Source organism: Pempheris klunzingeri, chromosome 14 (assembly GCF_042242105.1).
Source record: "Pempheris klunzingeri isolate RE-2024b chromosome 14, fPemKlu1.hap1, whole genome shotgun sequence".
NCBI classification, from domain to species: domain Eukaryota; kingdom Metazoa; phylum Chordata; class Actinopteri; order Acropomatiformes; family Pempheridae; genus Pempheris; species Pempheris klunzingeri.
In genome coordinates, this window is record NC_092025.1 from 10,945,264 (window position 1) to 10,966,981 (window position 21,718).

Here is a 21,718-nt window from a genome sequence, read left to right on the forward strand (position 1 = left end):
TATGTTTCTTAAGGACACATGCCAGGACGAAGTGCCTTTTACTCCCTGAGTGTTGACTGGAAGGCAGCCGCCTCCTCCTCCTCGGAGGCTGCCAGCAGTGGGCTAACAATCTTCACCTCGCCAACCACACGCCACGTGGCAGTGTGCCTCGTTTATCCTCTTAGCCAAAGATAAAATCTTACTCTCCCCGCCTGGTTAGAAAATGGAAAATCCTAAAATGTGCTTCAAGGTTTATTAGGACTTAGTATATAAGGAAAATGCCAAATTGAAACAATCAACGATAATGAAATTGTGACACTACATTGCTTTTATTTATCTTACAAAATATTTTTTTCAGTTTCTTCTCACACTGAAATTGATTTTACTGCTCACAAGTAGGTTTTTGTTTTTACTGAAGAGCAATGAAATTAGGAATTTAAACCAATCTAAGAATATAAGCAAGTCTTCTAATGCTAAAATAGATTTAAAATCTGATTGATTTCTGTGGTTCAGTCTTATTCTGCTCGACTGAATGAAAAGAATGCATTACTGTTTGTATCCTTAATTTGTCTGAACTGCTCTCTAATAAATTCAAGTGAAATCTATGATTAAGTTTCTTATCCACTAAATAAAAGAATCAAAGTGATGTTTGATGTCAAAAACATCATCCTCATTGTTAAACTTTTCTACCTTGATACTCAAAATAACATTGTGCACAGTGTGCTGTGGTTCAGAAGGAAAGCTGGTGTCTTATTTTGTGGAGCTGGACGCCATCTCCTGGCTAAATTCTGTACTACAATAAACTAGTCTGAATTGTATTGCACAACTAATTAATAATAGTCTCACTATTTTTAATTAAAAACTTTTAAGTCACTCATGGTGACCAAACAACGCCACATGTATGCACAAACATCACTGTGAGCGATTGTGGCTTCACATTATGGTAAATTTAAATGTCAAACAGGATTAGTCTTCACAGAAGACACTGACAAGTCACGGCAGGAAAAGCACAAATAAAACGACTGATGGCTGAATTCCATTTAGCTGCTACGGTTTCAGGCTGTGTTGTGCATGCTGGCTCACTGTCCCACTGTTTTAGCTTACTGGAATAGAAGAGAGTCATTGTAAATGTTATTAGTAACACCTGTGCTGTTTCCACTCCTGCGATTCAAAGTATCTGCAGTGAAAAGAGCATGTTTGCACCATAGGTACATAGTCAGTCTAGGACCCTTTGTGTGAAGCCCCAAACCAAATAAACCCCCTTAGCTTGGAACGTCTTTTCAGCAATGTTTTTAGATGAAGGGTGTAAACCATTTCCTGCTGATGTATGTCAGATGGGTGCTGCCAGCAGTGAACAGGACTGTGCCTATTAAAGCAAGGCTTGTGGCCACAGTGTCTGGAACTTGTAACAATGTTAAAACAATAGAGAGAAAATCTGAAAGAAAGAATTCAACATAAACTGTTTTTTAAGAAAAGTCAGTATTGTCTTCTTTAACAGCGGGGTGTGTGTTCGCTTGTTCAACACCTGCTGTGGCATCACAGAAGCCGCCGGCTTTATGCGCCATAAGGTATTCAGTAATGCTGTGAGGTGTTACACCTCAAGGGGAGGAGGGCAGGTCTCTAACAATAGACTTAAAGGAAAGTAGACCTAGTTAACATATAACCAAGTTTAAAAAAAAAAAACAGCACAAGTATAAGACATGTTGGCCTGTTGGAAGCTCTGGCACTGCTTAGGTTTATTACTGCCAATTTGTTCATCCAGCATCCAGGAGACATTACTATTGTGCTCAAAGAATGAGGCTATTGAGAATTTAAAAAATAATGGGGATTTTAACCTTCTTCTTCTGAAACAATTGCGGTCAGGATTTGTGGTGGGACCGGCCATGTGCAGAAATAGAAAGCAGTCTTCCTCTCAGAGCCCCCAGCAGTTGACAGCAGGACAAATGGGAGGACGTGAAAATCCAGCCTTTGAATTGCTCCGACGTTCCTTCTCGTGCCCAGTCCCACCTGCCACCGGCTCAGACTGCCAACCACTCACCTGTACGGTCATTCAAGGTCTTGGCCAAGCTTCTGACAGAGCAGTCATTGAAGGATGAACGTCCGTGCCTCCTGCAGAGAAGCCAAATTGCTCGGACACCTTTTCCCGCCAACACCTGGAATTTACTCACTCAAAAAAACAACTGTGTCCAGCTGATGAGCTTCCCAAGGCCTTTCTGAAGAGCCAAGTGCAGCCCTGCGCTGGGGCTCATCATCATCAGGTCATCCATGAAAGCTCTAATGGGGGCATGGTCAAGGAGGCTTATGGTGTTTCACTTACAGACATGAATTACATAGTGATGGAAGGGGAGAGGAAGACCACTCAAATGGTGGAAAATCCTCCACTCGCACTGTGACTTCATCCAGTTATGATTTTTGCTCTTTTTGAACTCAAAGGAACACCACAGTTCACATAACCTCCTTTAAAGCACCAAACACGAAGGCATTTTGTTTCAGGTAAATAAAAGTAAAGGGAAAAGTGCTCTTGCCCCAGTCAGAGAAACAACAACATTTAACGGAGACGTGGATAAAAGTTTCATTATAACCAGGGGAGGTCATTTTCAGCATATAATAGACAGGTCAAACTCATTACCATCTAATCACAATTCTGATGCAGTATTTTAGTGCTTGTGGCGAGCAGAGGTGAGGTGAAATATGAATAACAAGGCAGAGAGTTGAGGAGGAATCCGTGGAGATCCGTGGCATGTTATTCTTATATCTCAGCTACAAGGCTGACACAGACAGGGGCCCTTGTGAGCTGAAAGACAGGCAAAGAAGCCTATTAATCATTTATACCACTTGGTACGTGTTCCCAAAAAGACAGCATTGGGATAACTCATTTATGTAGCCACGATTGCCTCTCTAAAAGGGACAGGTACGAGGAAGTGTTTTGTTGAACTCCGTTTGAGGCGGCAGAGTCTCATTTACACTATTTACTGGATGTCAGTGAGATCAACCGCAGATATGTGCATCTATAATTTGTTTGACGAGTAACTTGCCGTCCTTTGACTCGCTGATGCCTCGTTTTGTATCAGTTATCACTTTGGTTCTTTCCAAACACGTAAATCTTGTTACACAGCATTGTGTAGTACAGCACACAGGCTGTGTTTGTTGTAAGTACACAGAAGATTCCTCGCTTTACTTGTTCTGTCGGAGTACAAGTTGAAGTACGAGCAGTACTCGATGTGTAAAATCAAACTAGCCTTGAGTTAAACCTGACAAACAAGTAACTGACTTTACAGATTCTTCTTTTTCTTTTGTTTTTTCTCCCCCCCCCCTCTCTTTCTCTCTCTTAAAATCCTTAAACTCAAATGGTGTATGAATCACGGAACAGTTGGTGCTATTCTGTGAGGCGCTAGAGCTACAGTATTTCTCTCACCTCACACATGTAACACGACCTGAATAAAATAAGGACAGATTTTACAGTTTCTGCCGAGTCTGATAACACCTAGGTAGAAACCAAGAGGAGTCCCAACCCAAAAGAAAGAAGAAAAAAAAAAAAACATTTGTCACTATGTGAGGAGGCCTATTTTCTGTCACGTCTGGCTTGTCTGTGATCATTTCGACGAGAGTTTCAATGAAACATGTAGCACTAATGTTGTCACTGACATGCTGCACAGCCACAAAAATGTTATTTTAGGCCTAATAATTGACAAATTAAGACCAAAGACCAAAAAAAACCCAAAAAAAGAGGGAGAAGAACAGGTAACAAAGCAATGTTATTGTCTGTACTTGTCAAATATCTGCCTGCAGCCAGTTTTGAAGATGAGAGGCGAGTAGCTCTCTGCATTGCAAACTTACTGTGCATTACAAAATGTTGCAAGCTTTGGGCAGCTTGTTAGCAATTTTAATCTTAATGGCCACTCATTTTATCTCTCAAGAACATAAAACGTTACAAGGGACAAAACAAAGGTGTTGTCTTTGCTGTTGCTTTCTCTTAACTGAAAATAGATTAAAGTTTTTTTTTTTGTTTTATTGACAAAGAGTAATATACAAACATTCAGGTAAGGTACATGCAAATCACATTTAACTGACACAGAATGAAAAAATGAAGACAATAACATAAAAAATAACGATAATAAAATAAAATAAAGTGAGGAGTATGCATATTAATAAATATAAACCTATTTTGACGGAGGTTTCATGGAAAAAGGTACCATTATGCTTCAAAAGCTTTTTATTTTTACTTTTTTGTTCTCTATGAAACGGGTGTAACATGAAACACGAAGAAGTAGAAAGATGGCATTGTTGTCGCTGCTGGCTCGCTCCATACCATACCAAACCTCATACCAATTATGTGCCAAACTGACTGAGTATCAAGGTGTGTCTCGGTTTACTCATGCATGGCTGGCACCCTGGAACTGACAGATGGGTCGTGGCTCTATCTGGGCTTACAAGTAGCTTTGTACAGTGAAAGGAAAACAAATCTGTGCTGAATTGTCCCCGAGATAGCGCAGAACAATGATATTCTGTGGCGACGCTGTGAGAAGATTGCGGAGGAATGTGGTGTGACCTTGCTGGCTGGTTTAACGAGCATGGATGTATGTATACGTTAAGTGTGCTTGACAGCGAAGAGCATCAGCAGGCCATACCCTGCTCACCCACATGTGAGGGAAGTCTTTACTGGGCTTGTAAATGAGGGTTTCATGTACAAATAAGGTCACGGTGTTGATGTTCAGCACTTAACATGTGACCAAATATAGAGCCACCTCAGTGAAATAGTAGACGGCGTACACACAAGGATGTGGTATCTTCAGCGAGCTGCAGTGTTATGTAGCTTTACAACATTACATGGTTTTATATGAGTGTTACTGATATCTATAGCTGACAGAAACTAAACCAGGAACTGTTCACTGGAGTGTAACTCCTCTACAACTGTTCATTGTGCAACACCTGCAGGACATTAGAGCATTTGGCCTAAGTTACAACGAGAAAGAATAAATAGAGCGACCCTGAGAAAAGCTCCGTTCCTTCACGCGTAGGTTTCTACCAGGAGTGTTTAAAGCGAAGCAAGCGAAGAGCATTACATTTTGTTCAGAAACAACATTTTAATTGCACTTCAAATTGAATGAAAACTAATTTCACCTTCCTTAAACCAGTTTGTACATTGTCACCTGCCTTCCAACTCACAATGGCTTGTCTAGACTGGCTATAAAATGAATAGCCTGTGGGCCATTCACTTAGTGAAATGTATTAAAACTGAACGAGATACACAAGGATGAGACCCACGAGCGAACTTGGACAATAACGTTGTAGCTAAAACAGAAGCTCTAATGATTTATTTCCAAGTGGAGCCCACTCTGAGGTAATGAATTGCCTCGTCTGTTTTTTTTAGCTGCAAATTTCAGCCTGCAAACTTGTTTTTGTGTGTGCGTTGATAGATTTGGCAAAGAAACCAGCAGTCACGCCGACATTATCATCAAACTACACATTACTGCGAAATGTTAGACACCTGCGGACCGTCAGCGATCGTCTGAGAACGAGGGAAAAGTCGAAGTCGCTCGCTGTATTTGAATAGGGGAGGAGAAAGCATAGGAGCAGAATAAATGAATGGAGAAACAAATAAATAAATGAGTGTCCATAAGGAGAAGTCATATTGCTGCCCTCTGTTGGTTACATTTAAAGCTGAGTGAGACATGACTGGACCTGCCAATGTGAAATTACAGTATGTTCCTGTTTTACCACATTGAACATTTCAGTTCTCGTGTAAAATATTAATCACAAAAATAAATGTAAGTCAGTCTTTTGCGTGTATTGTCGGGTTGCAAAAGGTAAAGTTGAGGTTTAATCAAAATGAAATTCAATCAAATAAATGTCTCTGCTTTTTCTTTGAACTATGCAGCTTTTTGTTGTACGAATAAATGCAAGTAGGAACTCTACACGTGTATTTGCCTTCGTCTGTGACAGCTGACGGCCGTCATATTCGACGATCATCTTGGTTCAAGTAGCAGAGTTTGGAGTTTTATTCATACCAGTATCCACAAAGTAAAAGCCGCCATCAGATTGAAAAAAAAGGTTATACAAATCTTTAAGATGACACTTTGTGCTTGACTGAACTTTTGATGAGGAAAAACATTTAGGGATTTCAGATATAAAAACTGTTAATGTTTTATTATATGACGACCTTGAACTTGATTATATGTTGGTCCTTTATCTCTGTTTTTCAAGCCAGTATTCAGCTCTGATTTGGCACTTGAGTGAGTCCTTAACTGTTGTACTGCTTAAACCTTTTTTTTCTTTTTTATGTTTTTTAATTATTAGTTTTTGTTTGGTTTAGTGGTGTTAACTTAACCAGTTTCAAAATGGTATGAATATTATTTTGTTTTATTATATAAGCCCCGTTTTATCATCTTGAAAATGAGAAATTGTGGCTCAGGCTGTTTATTTTTCTCAGAGAAGAGACTTTTTTTCCCCAACTATTTATTATTATAATTTTCTTTTTTTTTTTTAAATCTTTTTATAGAGGCTCTAAGATGTGGAAGCTAAACTTTAAAGTTTACATTAAATCATAATATCAGTCACTTCACTTTTATAACCTATTTGTTAATTTTGCTGCATTTCTCCACATTTTTATTCTACTGGCCCTGAATGTGGTATAATTGTGGACAATTGGTGTAAAATTGCATTGCAATTTGTACTTAATGTTTTTTTTTTTGTTGCACTGCATTTAAAAAATTAAAGCATGTGTCGTGACAAGCTTTGCCAAATAATAAATATACTGAATACCCTGTGTTTGCACACTATGTGCTCTACAATAATAAACATTAAAAAAAAAACAAAACAAAAAAAGCAAGCATATATCAGATTTGGTTTTCTCGTGGTGGCAACAATGCTGCCACAAAGGGCAGATCCAGTCAGACATGCAAAGCACTCAGAGCTGAAACAAAATGTTCCCTGCCTTGAATCCTCCCTGCACGTGCTACCGTTTGGGCCACGTTAATCAAGAGAAATATCTGAAACTGTGTTCCGGGATGGCGTGCGCCACACGGACCCGTCGTCTCGGGACGCGCGGTTTATGATCCCAAAATGACATAAATCTGAGTTTTAATGAATATTAAAAGCATTTTTTGAAACGTGCTTCATTGTCGGGTGGCGAAGCGGCGCATTAAGGCCGGCGGTGGTGTTCCTACGGTGTTCCTGGTTAATGTAGGTCAAAGCAGTGACGGAAGGGTGTCCTCCGTTGAACCCGCGGTATTAATCCACAGCTCAGTCCTGCAGATGGCGCGCACAGTCAAGTGAGCGCCCTGGGTGCTCACCACGGCGCTCACACAACAATATCCGTATGGAGCCTACCCAGCCTGAGAGATGGCGATTGTCTGAAGAGACACCTCTGTCTCCCCCTGTACAGCTGGAGGGCTGCGAAAGCAAAGTTCAGGAGTGCAGCTGGTTTCTAAAAACTGAGTTTTTCTCCTCACCTTTGACGCGCAGCAGCCGCTCGGGAGGCAGGACGCTTTATCAGACGGGACCATCGAGCCTAACCTTAGTTGACCTCTTTGTCAGTAAAAGCTTGTCTTTCAAGATGCAGAGCTGCTTCCACTGAACATCCTCCAGCCTGCTCGCTGCACACGAATCACACACATGAATAATATATTGAAAGTATCTTTGGCTCAGCGTGGTTCATTATTGTGATCTGAACTACAGACAAGCTTTGCGCGCACACACACACACATACACACACATACACACACACACACACCTGTCACTGTCTAGACAGGGAGGGGGCATTAAGGCGGTGGGTGCGGGGGGGATCCCACATGACCCATTACTGCTTTATTCCACGCCAGCCAGAATATATCTCAAGGCGTTGGATAATGACAAAAAAATCAACAACAACAAGAGAAAAAAGCAATCGCTCTACTAAATCTGATTGGCCGGCTGAACCGACACGATTTTTTCCCCCTGCTCGCTAACTCGAGGTCAGCTCGGGACGTTAAAAAATAAATAAATGAGAAAATAGAAATGCGTAGAAAGTAGAAGACACGGCAGACAATCTAGCTTGTTGGTGCCGCGGGTGATTGGCGGCTCCACCGTCCAATGAGAGGCGGCGGCGCAGCTGGCTCACTGTACTGGCAGAGGCGGCGTCCAATGCAAAGTTCAGACGCATGATGGACACATAACTGACAATTCCCCTGTCCTTGTGATCCAGACTGGGGATAGATTTGAGTTCATTCACAATTGTGAACGCTCATATTATGAACCCTGGGCGCCGGAGCCCTCGCAGTAATAAAACACATACGCGCATACGTATGAGTTAAATCGCAAATGCGGGATTGATGGGCAGAGCGAAAGCTGCTCTCACACCTCATCCTTTTACAGGTTTCATTTCCCACCATGACTTCCATTTATAACACTGCTTGTGCTGCTGCTGCTCAGGCAGGAGCAAACTTAAACATGTCGAGTAGGAGAAACACTACTACTACAACTACTATTACTATACTATAACTCCCACCACTTCCAGAGAGCCATAATAGAGCCGGCTCCACCGTCCCACCGCGCTCCCTGCGATTGGGGCACATTAATGTTGACGGTTTTCTGATCCAACCCAAGACAGTGCACTGTTCTTCCAATAGCAGCTTTAAGTGAAAAGGCGTGCCTGCCTGCCCGCCTGCCCCCCCTCCTCCTCCTCCTCCTCCTCCACCACCACCACCACCACCACCACCCCTCAAAGTACTCGATGTATAGTTAAAAAATGGGAGGGCACACTTGAACCGAGCTGCTCTATGAAGGTAGGCTGCAGCGTGTGTTTATTGATGAGATGAAAAGAAGATGGAAGTGAGAAATGAAACAAAGTAAAGGAACATACTGAAAAAAAAAACTATACGCGCTTCGTTGGGGGAAAACAGGGGGAGCCGTGGAAACGCTGTCGCCACTTTTTGAACGAGCTTCGAAGTGCAGGTAAGAAATTGAGAAAAGTAGGAAAAGGGATGGGTCTTTACAATATCTATAACGCAATTATTACAGGGGAGAAATAAGTGGAATTTCCTGCACGGGAGATCAAAACATGCTCGCTGACTTTAGGGTGATATGCATGAAATACGTCTGACTTCCATGTAGTTGTGGCTGGCTTTACCAACCAAATATCACGCTCTATATGATCGGAAACTTCATTCTTGAGAGGATTCATTAAATGTGACGCCAGCGCACGGAATGAAATGTCCCCTCATGTTTTGGCTGCCAGGGGTTTTTTTTTTTTTTTTTTTTTTTTTTTTTTTTGGTTGTTGTTGTCCATTTATATTCGACTACAAAAACGCGCTGCCCTGGCATGACGCAAGTTTCCCCATCTGTCATTATTCCCATCGTGCCCCCTTTTACCTTTGGCCCTTTACTTTCGGATTTGCCCGTGAGCCGGGCAGGGGACACTTGAGAACAATACTCCGGCCAAACTGTGCTCACAGGTCTGTTTCTCTCAATCAGCGAAAGCCTCAGCGATGCTCGCAGGCTGCTCGTTCACATTTTATACACACAGTGAGCCCGGAACAACTGTGGCAGCCGACGTGCGCATTTGGCTTTTAGGTCAGTTATTTGAATCAGGGGAAAACGCGTTTCCTTATTGCAATCAAGCACCGAAACGTGCTCTCGCTAGAAATCCGTCTCTTAAATGCGTCTCAGTTTGGTGAACTTGCCGGAAAAGATGGTTTCGATACCTGAAATGCATCGTTACAGCAGCGGCTCGTATAGCGCTTATACTCAGACAGATGTCTAGCCTACATTTTTTTTTTATGAATTAATATCAATACGGCGTGGCATTTATGAGATGGGGTTACATTAAGATATGCTCAGCAGGCGGAGGGAGGCTGGCTGATATTGTGTGTGAAGGTAAAACAATACTGCAAGGTCCAGTTTCTGAGATAAATCACAACTAGATCCAGTGGGACTCCGCTCTGGATTTTGGTGCCATGTTTCTCCAAAATGAATGATCACTTTAATTGTCACAATCCGCGTTTACTCCGAGCCTCCAGTATGTGGAAATGTTTGCGATGTGGGGATGTTTTTTGGCTAAAGGGTGGCCTAGATATGGGACCATGCTCTGCTGTAATTAAAGTTGCAAGAGACGCTTCCTGCGTGCCCTTTGAGACATTTTGTTGCAAAATATTCATGGGCAACTCGTGATCCCTTTGCTCGAGCTTATCGGATGGCTCCGTAGAGCTACTTCACCTCCTGAATAAAGTTAAAATGTGTGTATATGCTCAGTGCTGGCGCGATTAAAAATAAATGGAGCAGCGACTCCCCAAAATTCACAGAAAAGGGCCATTGGGGAATTGGGGAGTTGGAGCGGAGCAACATGTCAGTCTTGTCCTTTAGGGCTCCATCTCTCCATGCGCGTATGTGTGTGTGTGTGTGTGTGTGTGTGTGTGTGTGTGTGTGTGTTTATGAGAAAGGGACAGAGAGAGAGGGGGAGCGCGCGCGTGTATGTGTGTGTGTGTGTGTGTGTGTGTGTGTGTGTGTGTGTGGCAAACAGATGTTGTCCCAAAGCGCTTGGCTTTGTCAGATAAAGAGAGTGATACATCGTGTTCTTGTGTCTCCTAGAAGCGCCACTGATAGTTTCTACAATACAACACGTTCTGTGTCTGATTAATAGGCACAGACTCTCCTGTAGTCCAGAAGTTGCGCGCAGGTATAGAGCTTTGCGTCAACACATTAGTCATGTCAGAGGTTGGCTCTGGTGTGGTCACTGAGGCTGTTTTCCCTGAGAGGACGCAAACAAGAAGGCCGGTCCCGGGTTAGACGCGGAGGAGGCTGCACGAGAGCGCAGCGCTGCGTCCTCAAGCGCAAACACGGTCTGTGGATGTGCACCTGTGTGTCCGTGTCCGTGTCCGTGTGTGTGTGTGTGTAGGGTTTTACCACATAATTGTGCGTTCATCCCTTTTCACTTTTGTTGTGATCACTTCCTCTCCTTGCCTTCATTCAGAATATAACGTAAACGGGCTGCAATCCTATGGGCTTGGTTATGTAATTGGTGGCTGCACTGGATGGTTTGTTTTCTGAATGGACAGAACACAGAGCTGAGTGAAGCAGAAGAGCAAGATACGATTGGGCTCAACTATAACTCTGTCCTATGAATTGGGGCGTTTTGACTGACAGGTTGCATGTGGGTGACTTAAGTGAAAATTATATTGTCACAAAGAGCGAGCTGGATGGAATGGCCTTCATCTGAAAAGAAACTCCGCATAAACTTAAAATCTGTATTTTTTTTGGGAAATGCTATTGTTTGATGAATTGGAGGGTACTTGTCTTGTGTGCAAGTGAGCTCTCACCACTGCTTGATGTCAAAAACTCTCAATTTTATCAGCACAGAGGTGTACAGTAGCTGCTGAGAGAGAGAGAAAGCCATTATGTGCCTTGGGAGTGTTTGTGGTCCGGAGTATCAGGTGCCAAGTTTCATCTCAGTTAAGTCACTAATGAGTATTTATATGTATATATTCCACATGTGCATTAATATTCACAGTGCTTGAGCCATCGCCATTTGCCCGCTTTCTGTGTCACGGCTAAAACCCACCCATGACTAATGAATATTTAAGAGCATGTCTGCAGACCAAGGAAACTCATTATTATATGAAGGAGACCCAGCAGATAAACTGTAGACCTTCTCAGATGAAGGCAAGGAGGGGGAGAGGTGCTCAGTTAATCCACACTCAACAATCAATCCCAATTTTCTTTTGGCCCCACCATCCTCCACTCGTCCTCTGTAGCTTGTCACCCTCTCTTCACATTTAGCAATTCATTGTTGACCAGCTGACATAATATGTCCGTAACATTACATTTTGAAAGATTTAGTCACTCTTTCGCACATTTCTCCCACCTGATTATTTGGGTTTACTCAAGTGAGAACGTGTAAGGATACCATGCTGCACTAATGTAATGGGTGCCTCTTTGGAAGAGACATGTAACAAAAAAAACCAAAAAAAAAAAACCACAAAACAATCATCTTGTACTGTACATGCACACAGATGGCAGGTCAGTATTCCAAATAATTTTTAAGCGCAGAAAAGGCACTGCTGCCCAAATAGACAAGACAGAGATTTCTCTCTGAAGCCTCCGCAATGCCACATTTCTGGTTGTTGTCATTTCCACACCCTCCAGCCACCTTCACCAGGCTTTTACCAGGTAATCCTGGCTGCCCATAACCTACATAATCACATTTATAAATATATGTTCATGGTGGCGCTTCAGTACAACACTATGGAAGAGATTTGTAGGCTTTGGTGGGTTATTGGACGTTATGTGGCCAAAAGGACGGGAGAGGTGAGAGAAAACATGTAATTCTAATCATGAGTGGAATTCACCTCAATTTGCTGAACCATGCAAGGCTGTTTGTTTTGGCATGTGCAACATTTCATTTTATCTTAACGTGTGACAGAAATATATTTGGTCGCAAATTTGAGCATGCACCGACAATATGACAGTAAAATAATATAAATTCTTGCATGTGGCATCGGTAACCATGGCAGATGCAGCGAAAATTTATATTGTAATTCATTATTCCAAGTAGGGTATTTTACCATAGTATGACAAAAGACTTGAAAAGATATGCACTTGAGTCCGTCCTGGCACTTTGTGTACCCCAGTTGAACATATTTGGCAGCCATTTTGGGAATGCAGTAGAGATCCATCGATATAACGAGCCACTTTGTGGATTGCATCCAGAATGTCACAGTGCTTGTTAACTGCTTGGCCTTTTTGTCTCAGACAGCGTTTATCCTTTTTCCCTTTTTTTGTTCCTGTATAATACTCGTTAGAAGAATATTCCCCCATGGAGCAAAACTAATCTTTGATGTGACTGCCAACTGAGACTGTTTTCAGGTGCACATCTTAAAGTTAATGGTAGGTCTTATAATTAACTACAGAATAGCCTTCAAGTCTTTAATAGACTTGAAGCTTAAAATTTGGTTTTGTGCAGGAAGAATGCATAAAGTTTCTCACCTGATGTTTATGGCAAACACTGCTGTTTTACAGCAGTTGTAGCTTTAATACTGCATTTGAGTCCCCAGTTACCGTGGCAACCTTTAAACTCCAAAAAGCCACAGAAAATTCATTTATTTTATGATAAATATGTTAGAATGATTTTTTTTTTTTCATGTCTCTTGATCATAATAGGTTGTAATCAACTTAGTGACTCCTGGCTAACTCCACCTCGCTGGATTGTTAGCATGGGCTACATGGATTTTTACAAAGTGGAAATTACTGGCAGGCTAGCTGCCTCCTGGCTAACTGGCTTGGATCCTTCTTCCCACAAAGCACCTTTTTCACACATAACATGCTTCTCTTCACATGATATTATTTTTTTTTATTCTTGAAATAAAATAAATACTTGAAAACACAATTGCAAACCCTATTGAGAATCCCTACAGGTTGGCTCTGTAATTAAGGAGAGAATCTCCCCTTTAGCTGCATTATTCAACACTAAATGCTGTTATGATGAGTTATGGTGATTTCCTTCCAGCTATAAGGCAAGGAATGAAAATAATATGCCTTCTTTAAGGGGAGGAAAAATTTGCCTTGTTTATTGATGAGGTGACCATTTTGCCAGGATGATAAATTAAAGGCTTTTATCTTGCAAGCAGTCAGTTATATATTATGCATTCGTAATGTTTATAGAAGACTTTCAGGACAGCTAGACATCACATTTGTGTCGACTGGCTCCATTTGTCAATTCATTCAAAGGGAAGTTTTAAAATGCTGCTCCTTTTTATAAATTGGCAGTCAGAATCTAAAAGACTGGTCATGAAAATTACTTTTCTAAGTCTTTATTTCACTCAAAACACAAGGAGCCGACAAACCGAAAAGTTTAAGGCATGTTTTCCAGTTTTCAAAGGACTTTTGTTTTGGAATCTCCCCTCCCTGCAAGTATCACAGGAATGCGTAATGAAAGCACACATTGAGACTGAATAAGTATTTGCGAATGTGCAATGCTGTTGTCAGGAAGCTTTTGTTTGGTTATAAAACTTGTACAAAGTTTTATGAAACACTGAATATCCTTTGTTCTCAGATAGTACATGTATATATATATATATAAATCACACACTTGCCCCAGGCTAAGCCTTTTGTGACTTACTTAAATGTCTATACATAGAATGAATCCAAAATACAAGTACAAAATGAATAGACCGTTTTACTTGTACAGTATCGTTGTGTCAAACATTCTTATAATTCTCAGTATCTGTTTTGTCGTGTAAAGTCAAATCCACTATCTTCACCTGTCAGCTTTTTTTCCTTCATATCTGTCGACCATATAAATTGTTGTTGTTTGATATAGTACGAACACAATCCAGTCGTGGGTGTGACCATGTGTTTCCATTACCTTTGCAGAAATTGCTAACAGACTCTTGATTCATACTTCTTTATATTTACACTGCTGGTTTTAAAGCTTTTCATTAAAAGTCAGCTGTGTGAGAAACTGTGCTATAAGACCCAGATATCATGTAACAAGTACACCAGAAGTCGTTTTACAACAAGTACAAAAGATTTTGGCAAGTAAAAATCGTAATTAAAACTGCAGCTTGTTGTAATAACATATACTTGAATCCTACATAAACCTTTTTTTTTTTGTTTGCATGACAGAGACAAGCATTTCTCTCTCTTTAAACACACACGGCAGGCCCAGGCATTCAACTGATGTGAAAAATGTATCCTGGATTCTAATAGCAAAGTTGTATGTTTGCCAAGGTGCATGTGTGTCCTCAGTTCACCCTGCTACCCATATGGTTTTCTACAAGTCATGGTGAGATCACTGCCTAGTCGAAGGGGAAAACTATCTAAAGAGGATTTAAGAAAATTTAAAAGAGTGACAGTGTCTTCAGTAACTTTTTAAACTGTTTTACAGAGAATGAGTGCTGTGTATTCTCTGCCTCTATCTTGGCGTCAGGACAATTTTTAAAGCCTTGTGCCTGTAAACAGCACTCACAGCAGCCAAAATGTTCAGGTTGTGCACAGTCTTACTCAAGGTACATCGGTATGCACTGTGCAATGGGTAAACTTATGGGGAATTATTTACACAACGGTATTTGTGCTGCGGTTATGGCACAAAATGAGGATTGCTGCATCCTTAACGTATTTCCACAGAATCTAAAACTGTATTTTGAGTAAGTCATTAGTTTTTGTTAAAAAAAAAATAATACAGCAGCAGGAAATCACTGCCAGACATTTTGTCTTCTGAAAGAAATTCTTTTACAAAGAATTTTCCTTTCAAATTTTCATTCTTATCATGAAAATAAAAGGAATATCTGCTCCGATACTGTCTACGTTGTTTATTGCCCTGAAAATGACCTTGATAAAGACAGATTTCAAAATAGACTCCTTCAAGAAGCTGGAAATCATTATTAATTTGACTTACAGCTCATTGTTTTAACAAATAGGAAATGAATGTTTTATCCTCTAAGGATGTTGTATGACAGCTGGTCCACGTGATAAAGGAAAACCATGCATAACCTGCTCAACAACAAACACATGGCAAAACACATTTTCAGTTTTATCAAAGTTGCCTGGCTTGTTTCACTATAGTTTTTATTTTTATAACCAATTAAGAAAAAAAACGGTTTGATCGCAGTAGTAACATCAACTGTAGTTCACAACACCTGTGTTACATTTTCAATGCAGATGCAGTCCATGTGTCAGGCTCCATGGGATGTTTAGCTGGTTAGTTGTGGCAGCGGTGGCACAGTGCTTCTCACGTAACTGAGAATTTAAAAGAAAATACTCCATGGCAGCTGCTGTGTAAACGAAGCTTTTTTTTTTTCCTTTTATGGTTTCTATGAATTGGAGGACTATTATGAATGCATTTGAGACTAAATATCCTTTATGGCCTCTGACTGTGGGAGCTGCTGCCTCGTATCTCAACGTTCATTCATTCACTCGTTTCTTTTTTTTTCATTAGTTCAGGGTCAGTTCACTGCATCCCAACTTGCGGGGAAGGCATAGCACCTCCATGGACAGGCCACAGGGCTAACGCACAGACAACAGAGAAACACACTCGCAGAGGTAACGCGGGTACACTGTTAGATGTATTTAACATAAAACTCCCTGTTGCACAAAAAAAGAGTGAGAAATCTGAATCAAAAGCAAACCTTCCTCCAGCTCTTGGTCTACAAATGACTTACAAGTAGCACATTTATGATACGACCTGCCTAAAATACTCTCAGCCATGTGGCATGATTTTTATAGTTATGTTACCAGAAACAGCTGATGAGCTTAGGTTACACTCTAGGGCTTATGAGATATAGATTGTTACCATCAAAGATAATAATGCTCCTGCATTCAAACAGACCACTCTGACCAACAATTCATGTGCATTAGCAGGGCCAAAAGGCCAGATGATTATCATAAACAGAGCTGATGGGTGGTCATGTTTTCTCTCTGCTTTGTGCCATGAGTTGACTCTGTAGTGACTCTGTACGTAGAGCAGATCAGAGGGGAGAATCTAAACAACACCAGCATTTAAAAATCATAACAGGAAGCAGTAGCTTCCATGACAAATTCTCGTGTAACAGTTTATAATAGTATGGAACCAGTAGAACCACACCGACTGGTAACATAGTTTTCCCCTGCAGTCACTCCTGAGCTCAAAGGGAAATAAAGAGATTAGAAGAAAACCTGCCTGCAAAACTAATTCACAGCAGAGTTTTACACAACGAAGCAGAAAGCGCAGCCTTAAATTTCCAAAAAAAAAGAAAAAAGTAATTTAACAGAGTGTTATTTTGCAATTATCGGTTAAAATTTTGACACGTCATTTTGCTGTTTTTCTGTTTCTGATGCACCTGATGAAAGCTCTGACCGACTCAGTATTGATAAATGTGGCTCATAGGCAGTGCTGCGTGTTATAAGTTAGACTAAACATTTTCTTGGTGAGGTAGTAAATGTTTTTTTTTTTCTAGAGGTGTATTTACAGAGTGACAGTGTGTGTCTTGAAATAGTTATGAATGCCTCAGGCTAGCTGATACTTTCTATAGTTTACAGGCCTTATTGTTCTTACTGAAGCAATATTTTCATGGGCCTGTTGACTTAAACACTGTATACTGGAAATATTTCAATCTGCTCAAATTACTATATAACATCCTCTTTTTGAGGTTTGAGTCTTTACTGGGAAGCCATTGTCACCATACTGAAAGGGTGGAAATCTTGAGTTCTTGGCCTTTCTCTCATTTCTTGTGAAATTCTGTAGTTGGCTTGCTTAACAAGCTGGTCTTGCAACACAGTATTGTATGGATAAAGTTTCCTAATGTGGTTAGATTGCACCCAACCCCCCTCAGATTAACAGAAAACCTTACCTTTGTGCCAACCTTTGTTAATTTCAAACTGTACTCTGGTATATTTAAGTCATTATATCTAACTCGTGCGGCTGTGCTGGTCTGCAGACCACCGGACTAGAGGTGCTCGCACTTGGTGAAAGTGTGTATAGGGAGCTCATGTGGTCGACTGTGTTTCAGTGTGTCAGCGTTACACTTTTAGATGGGTCGTATGTCAAAAGAGCTGACAAGACATATATAATCTGTATTTACAACACAACAACCCGCCAATCTATAAATACACTAAAAAGTGCTAACCTTCATAAGGCTCAAAATAAGCACATAATATTTGTATTAAGTCATCTGGATTTAATATCTTCTCCTCATAACGAGCTAAGCATGTAGTTGAACGCACAGTATGCTGAAGATATCATTAGTCTACCTGAATAATGGTTCAGTTTTATGTCAGCTCAATGGCATGTGTATTGTTGTTGCCGTAGTTACAGACTGAAGAAATATGTTACATCATGAAACCTGTTTGCTAAGTCCATTTCCACCGTTTCCTTTGCTTGTGTGATTTTAACATGTAGCATGCTAACAGTTTTGCAGCATGTCATTTTTATAGACGAGTGAACCCTTTTAAAAGGCAGATATTGAGCTTGCCAGATTCAGGGAGAGAGGCGCTAGCTTGCTGACCCTTGAAGCACAGACCAGCTAACAAAAAGAGGAGGGCTGTGCTGAACTCCTTAAAGCACCCTCATGCATTTGTGAAAGTTCAGCTCCGTGCTGCACCTCCCCGTCACTGGCTTGTGCACCCTCATGCAGCTGCTGGTGAAACACATGGTGCAGAACTACCGAGGCTGCTCACAATCACGTTCAAAAATTGTGAAATAATGAGGTAAATGCACTGTTTGGTGGTTACGGCAGACTTTCCTAGATTACAGATTCACTTCGTGGACAAATGTACATGGCAAGTCAGGCCATATTGTAAAATGTGTTGACAAACAAGTCAAAATGTCATAATTGAATTAGATTTTGATTCCAGTTATCATCACTGCTGTAGCACATATTTCATTAGAGTGAATTTCATTACTGGCTTTTTTAAGACACTTTGCTGTTTGATCATATGTATATATGTATGTTTGACAACACCTTCACTATAACCTTGTAAGTGTATGAAGCTCAGCCTTGCATAAGCCTTGTGTGAACAACATTTTTTCTGTTTCCTGGACCACCTCTAACACAATATGTGTGAGAGCGTGGCTTTGTTCTCTTTGGTCTCTCTGCTGATAAACATAGTGTACACCTAACCTAAAGATATCCAGGGGCTGTGCTGCTGTCTACAATGGAAAATAACGGCGTGCTTGTTAGCAAAGGTCCCACATTGTCCTCATAATTCAGCACAAAACATCTTTGTTGTGGTTTATCACCCAAGGACATAAAATCAAGTGAAACTTTGTTTTCTTTCAGGAATATATAGGTGCTACAGCCCCTCTGTAAAACACAGTCCACTTGTTGATATCTTGCTGGTTATGTATGACAGACATACAGTCGAGTTGTATGTTTGATATTTCTTGCCAAAAGGAATAAATTGGCCACCCTTTATCATGATACAGTGGTAATAGACACAGAAGTCCTATAAGAGCATCTTTGTGGGTTCATGAAGATCTCTTAATGGCCCGCAAGGTCCTTTTTTGAAGAGGCAAAATGTCCTCGACATGTGTAGTAGCTGTAGAGAGGCAGTTGCTGTGGACACTTGTGCCTAAATGATAACTCTTGAATTTAGCATTATCTGCTTCGGGGGTTAGAGGTGTTTTGGAGACTATCACGAGTAGTCAGATGGTTCTTTTTGGTCAAATGCTCATTAACAAAAGCACAGCCATTTGCCAATTCTTGAAAGCGTCCTTTCCATCACCAAAGCGAGATACTGTCTTTATAATTTTAATGGCCATGAGCCAGCAGTGGCAGTTTTTGGTGTGGGTTTTTTGTTTTTTTTGCCCTCTACACTCTATTAGGAAACTTCATAAAATACTGTATGGAACATACACTGATAACAATAATTCATGACTGTTTGTGTTCCAGAAAAAAGTATATTAGAAGTAGAATATCCTCCCATCTGTAAATAGACAATGGATGTGCTATGGATAACGGGTGGTGGTGGGCGTGTTTTTGACAGAAAATGACGAAGTTGAACAAGCTGTCCTGTCAAAAAAGACTTTAACCGTCCTTTACTTGTGTAATGGGATTGTAGTGTGTATTATTTGTTTGCCTGAGGAATTTATTCGAAAGCCGCACATCCTGTCACATTTGAATGGCTTTCTGTTGGACTGACTGTCTTAACACATTGATCTGCTGTGCTATTTGAGACATTTTAGCAGCAGTGGAGCTAAACATGAACAGTTAGATTAAATTTAGAGGACTGTAAGACTTAATAATGCAATGCGTGAACATTATGCAGTTACTCATCTCAGTTGAGTAGTGGCCATAACATTTCAGTGGTACAAATTCACAAGGCTTTGACCAAGTACGAGAGCCCTCACAACAGAAGGGAATCAATGTTTTTGTGAATTAACGAAAATGCTATTTTACAGTGCATGTATATTATAAAACTGTCCCTGCTGGTGTGTTTGAAATCGAAACTGTGTTGTAGGGGAAGAGCCAGTTCAAAGTTCAGGTATCATGTCGTAATAGTTGGGATAAAACTTGGTTCAAATTAAAGTCATGCACATTCGAATTATCGTCCGCCATTTAGACACGTTTTATGAATATTTCATCAGCAATGTTATTTTACACCATTATATTTCAGTCAAGGGAGCAGGAAAAATGAAAAAATATTGTGTGAAAATCTTGGCTCAACTTGTCAACAGCCTACATGTGCGTGTTGATGATTTTCAGGGACTGCCATAAAGGCAAATCAATTAAATCTTGAGACTGTGAGGTGGTTTCTGCTGCCTCTCCTGAAGTGTGTGTGCTTTAGGTACATTAGTTATCTTACCTGTTAATTGCTTCCCTTCGAATGTAATAAGAGACATGGCGTACTAAATTGCTCCCATTTAATCAGCCAACACAGCATTATTGGGCGGAGATGAATATTTAGTTACCTAAAACAATAATTTTTGATTGTGCTGATCGCAGAGAACCAAAACGCAATAGCACTAATCTGTGGTTTAATTAGATTTTTTGGGGGGAAAAGTTTGAGATGTTGATTGATCGCAGTGAGTTGCAGCTGTAGATTATTTTGTCAGAGGAGCGTTATCAAACACACCTTCAGTTCTCACTTATCAGATCAACACTTCATCACTCGATTATTGCTTAAAAAAATCCCCAGTGAGCTCGCCACACATTTACATTGTGCACTAAATTGCATTAGACCACATATCCAAACCATACTATTAAAGCATGATTTCTGGTAGTTTATATGCTAATGTGCTTGGGCTAAAAGGATGATTGAAATTAATAATTACAATGTTGGACAGTGATGGTTAAGCAGTGGAGGTTTCAAACAAACTCATAAATTACTATTAATTAGATGTAACACAAAACACTCGCAGCGCAAATCTGCATCGGATTCGTCAAGATGCTGTATGCACATGCATGGTCATGAGCTTTTCAAAATGCCCCGTGGCCCTTTTGTCTCCACATTTAAATGTACCAAGGGCCTTGAATATATGCTTGTAGTGTGTGTTGTAAGCAGTATTTGCATATTCAAGATGTATATTATTCACATGGCTGATACTGCTCCTTTCATAAGCACGCCTCTTATGTCTGTTCTCAACCCCATCCCCCATCCTCACCATTTTATCCCCCCTTGCCACCCTCCAACCCCCCCTTGATTAACTAATGTCCAATTCGATGCAGCGTATTTCATGAGCTTGTCACCTAATACAGGCAGCTGATTAACCTGGAGTCTGGCTGGTGAAGTTGCAACACTCGTCTCCCCGTCTTAATTTTTTTTTTTTTTTTTTTTTTACCCCCCCCTCCCCTCCCTCTTCCCGCCACCCTCCACCCCTCCTCAGTCTTTGTTGTGGCGGCAGCAGCAGAGCATGCATTGCATTGGCGGTCTGAAGCATTGTGTCTGATTTCCAGCAGACAAACTGACCTCTGGGGATTTATTGACAGCAAACTCCACAGAGGCAGACACAGAGCTGGGAGCATGGAGGCAGCCAGAGAGGGGCGGAGGGTGTTGGGGAAGGTTCGCAGGGAGGGAGGGAGAGAGGGAGGGAGGAAGAGGAGGGGGCACAGACAGACAGAGAGACAGACAGATGGAAGAAAAGATGGCGAGAGTTTCAACGTGATGAAACAGGAAACAGGTAGAGACGCGCGGAGAAATGTGAGGAGGGAAAATACACACCCTGAATTTAGTTTAATACCAAAATTTGTTTTTTGGTGGAGCATTAGGAAGTGAAAGAAAATGGCCGCCTCCTACAAGGATCTAATTAATTTTGAAGGATCATCAGCCCCTTTAGTCCAAGGCAGGGTACAGG

At 41.0% G+C, this 21,718-nt stretch overlaps 1 protein-coding gene across 1 annotated transcript in view; it reads left to right on the forward strand.

Annotated features, from left to right (window-relative positions):
* The first annotated feature begins 8,737 nt into the window (after positions 1-8,737).
* zbtb20 (zinc finger and BTB domain containing 20) overlaps positions 8,738-21,718 on the forward strand; it is a 32,441-nt gene continuing 19,460 nt past the window's right edge. Inside the window, exon 1 of the mRNA XM_070844276.1 lies at positions 8,738-8,910. The gene's annotated coding sequence lies outside the window, so the exon portion shown is untranslated. The remainder of the gene's footprint in view (positions 8,911-21,718) is intronic.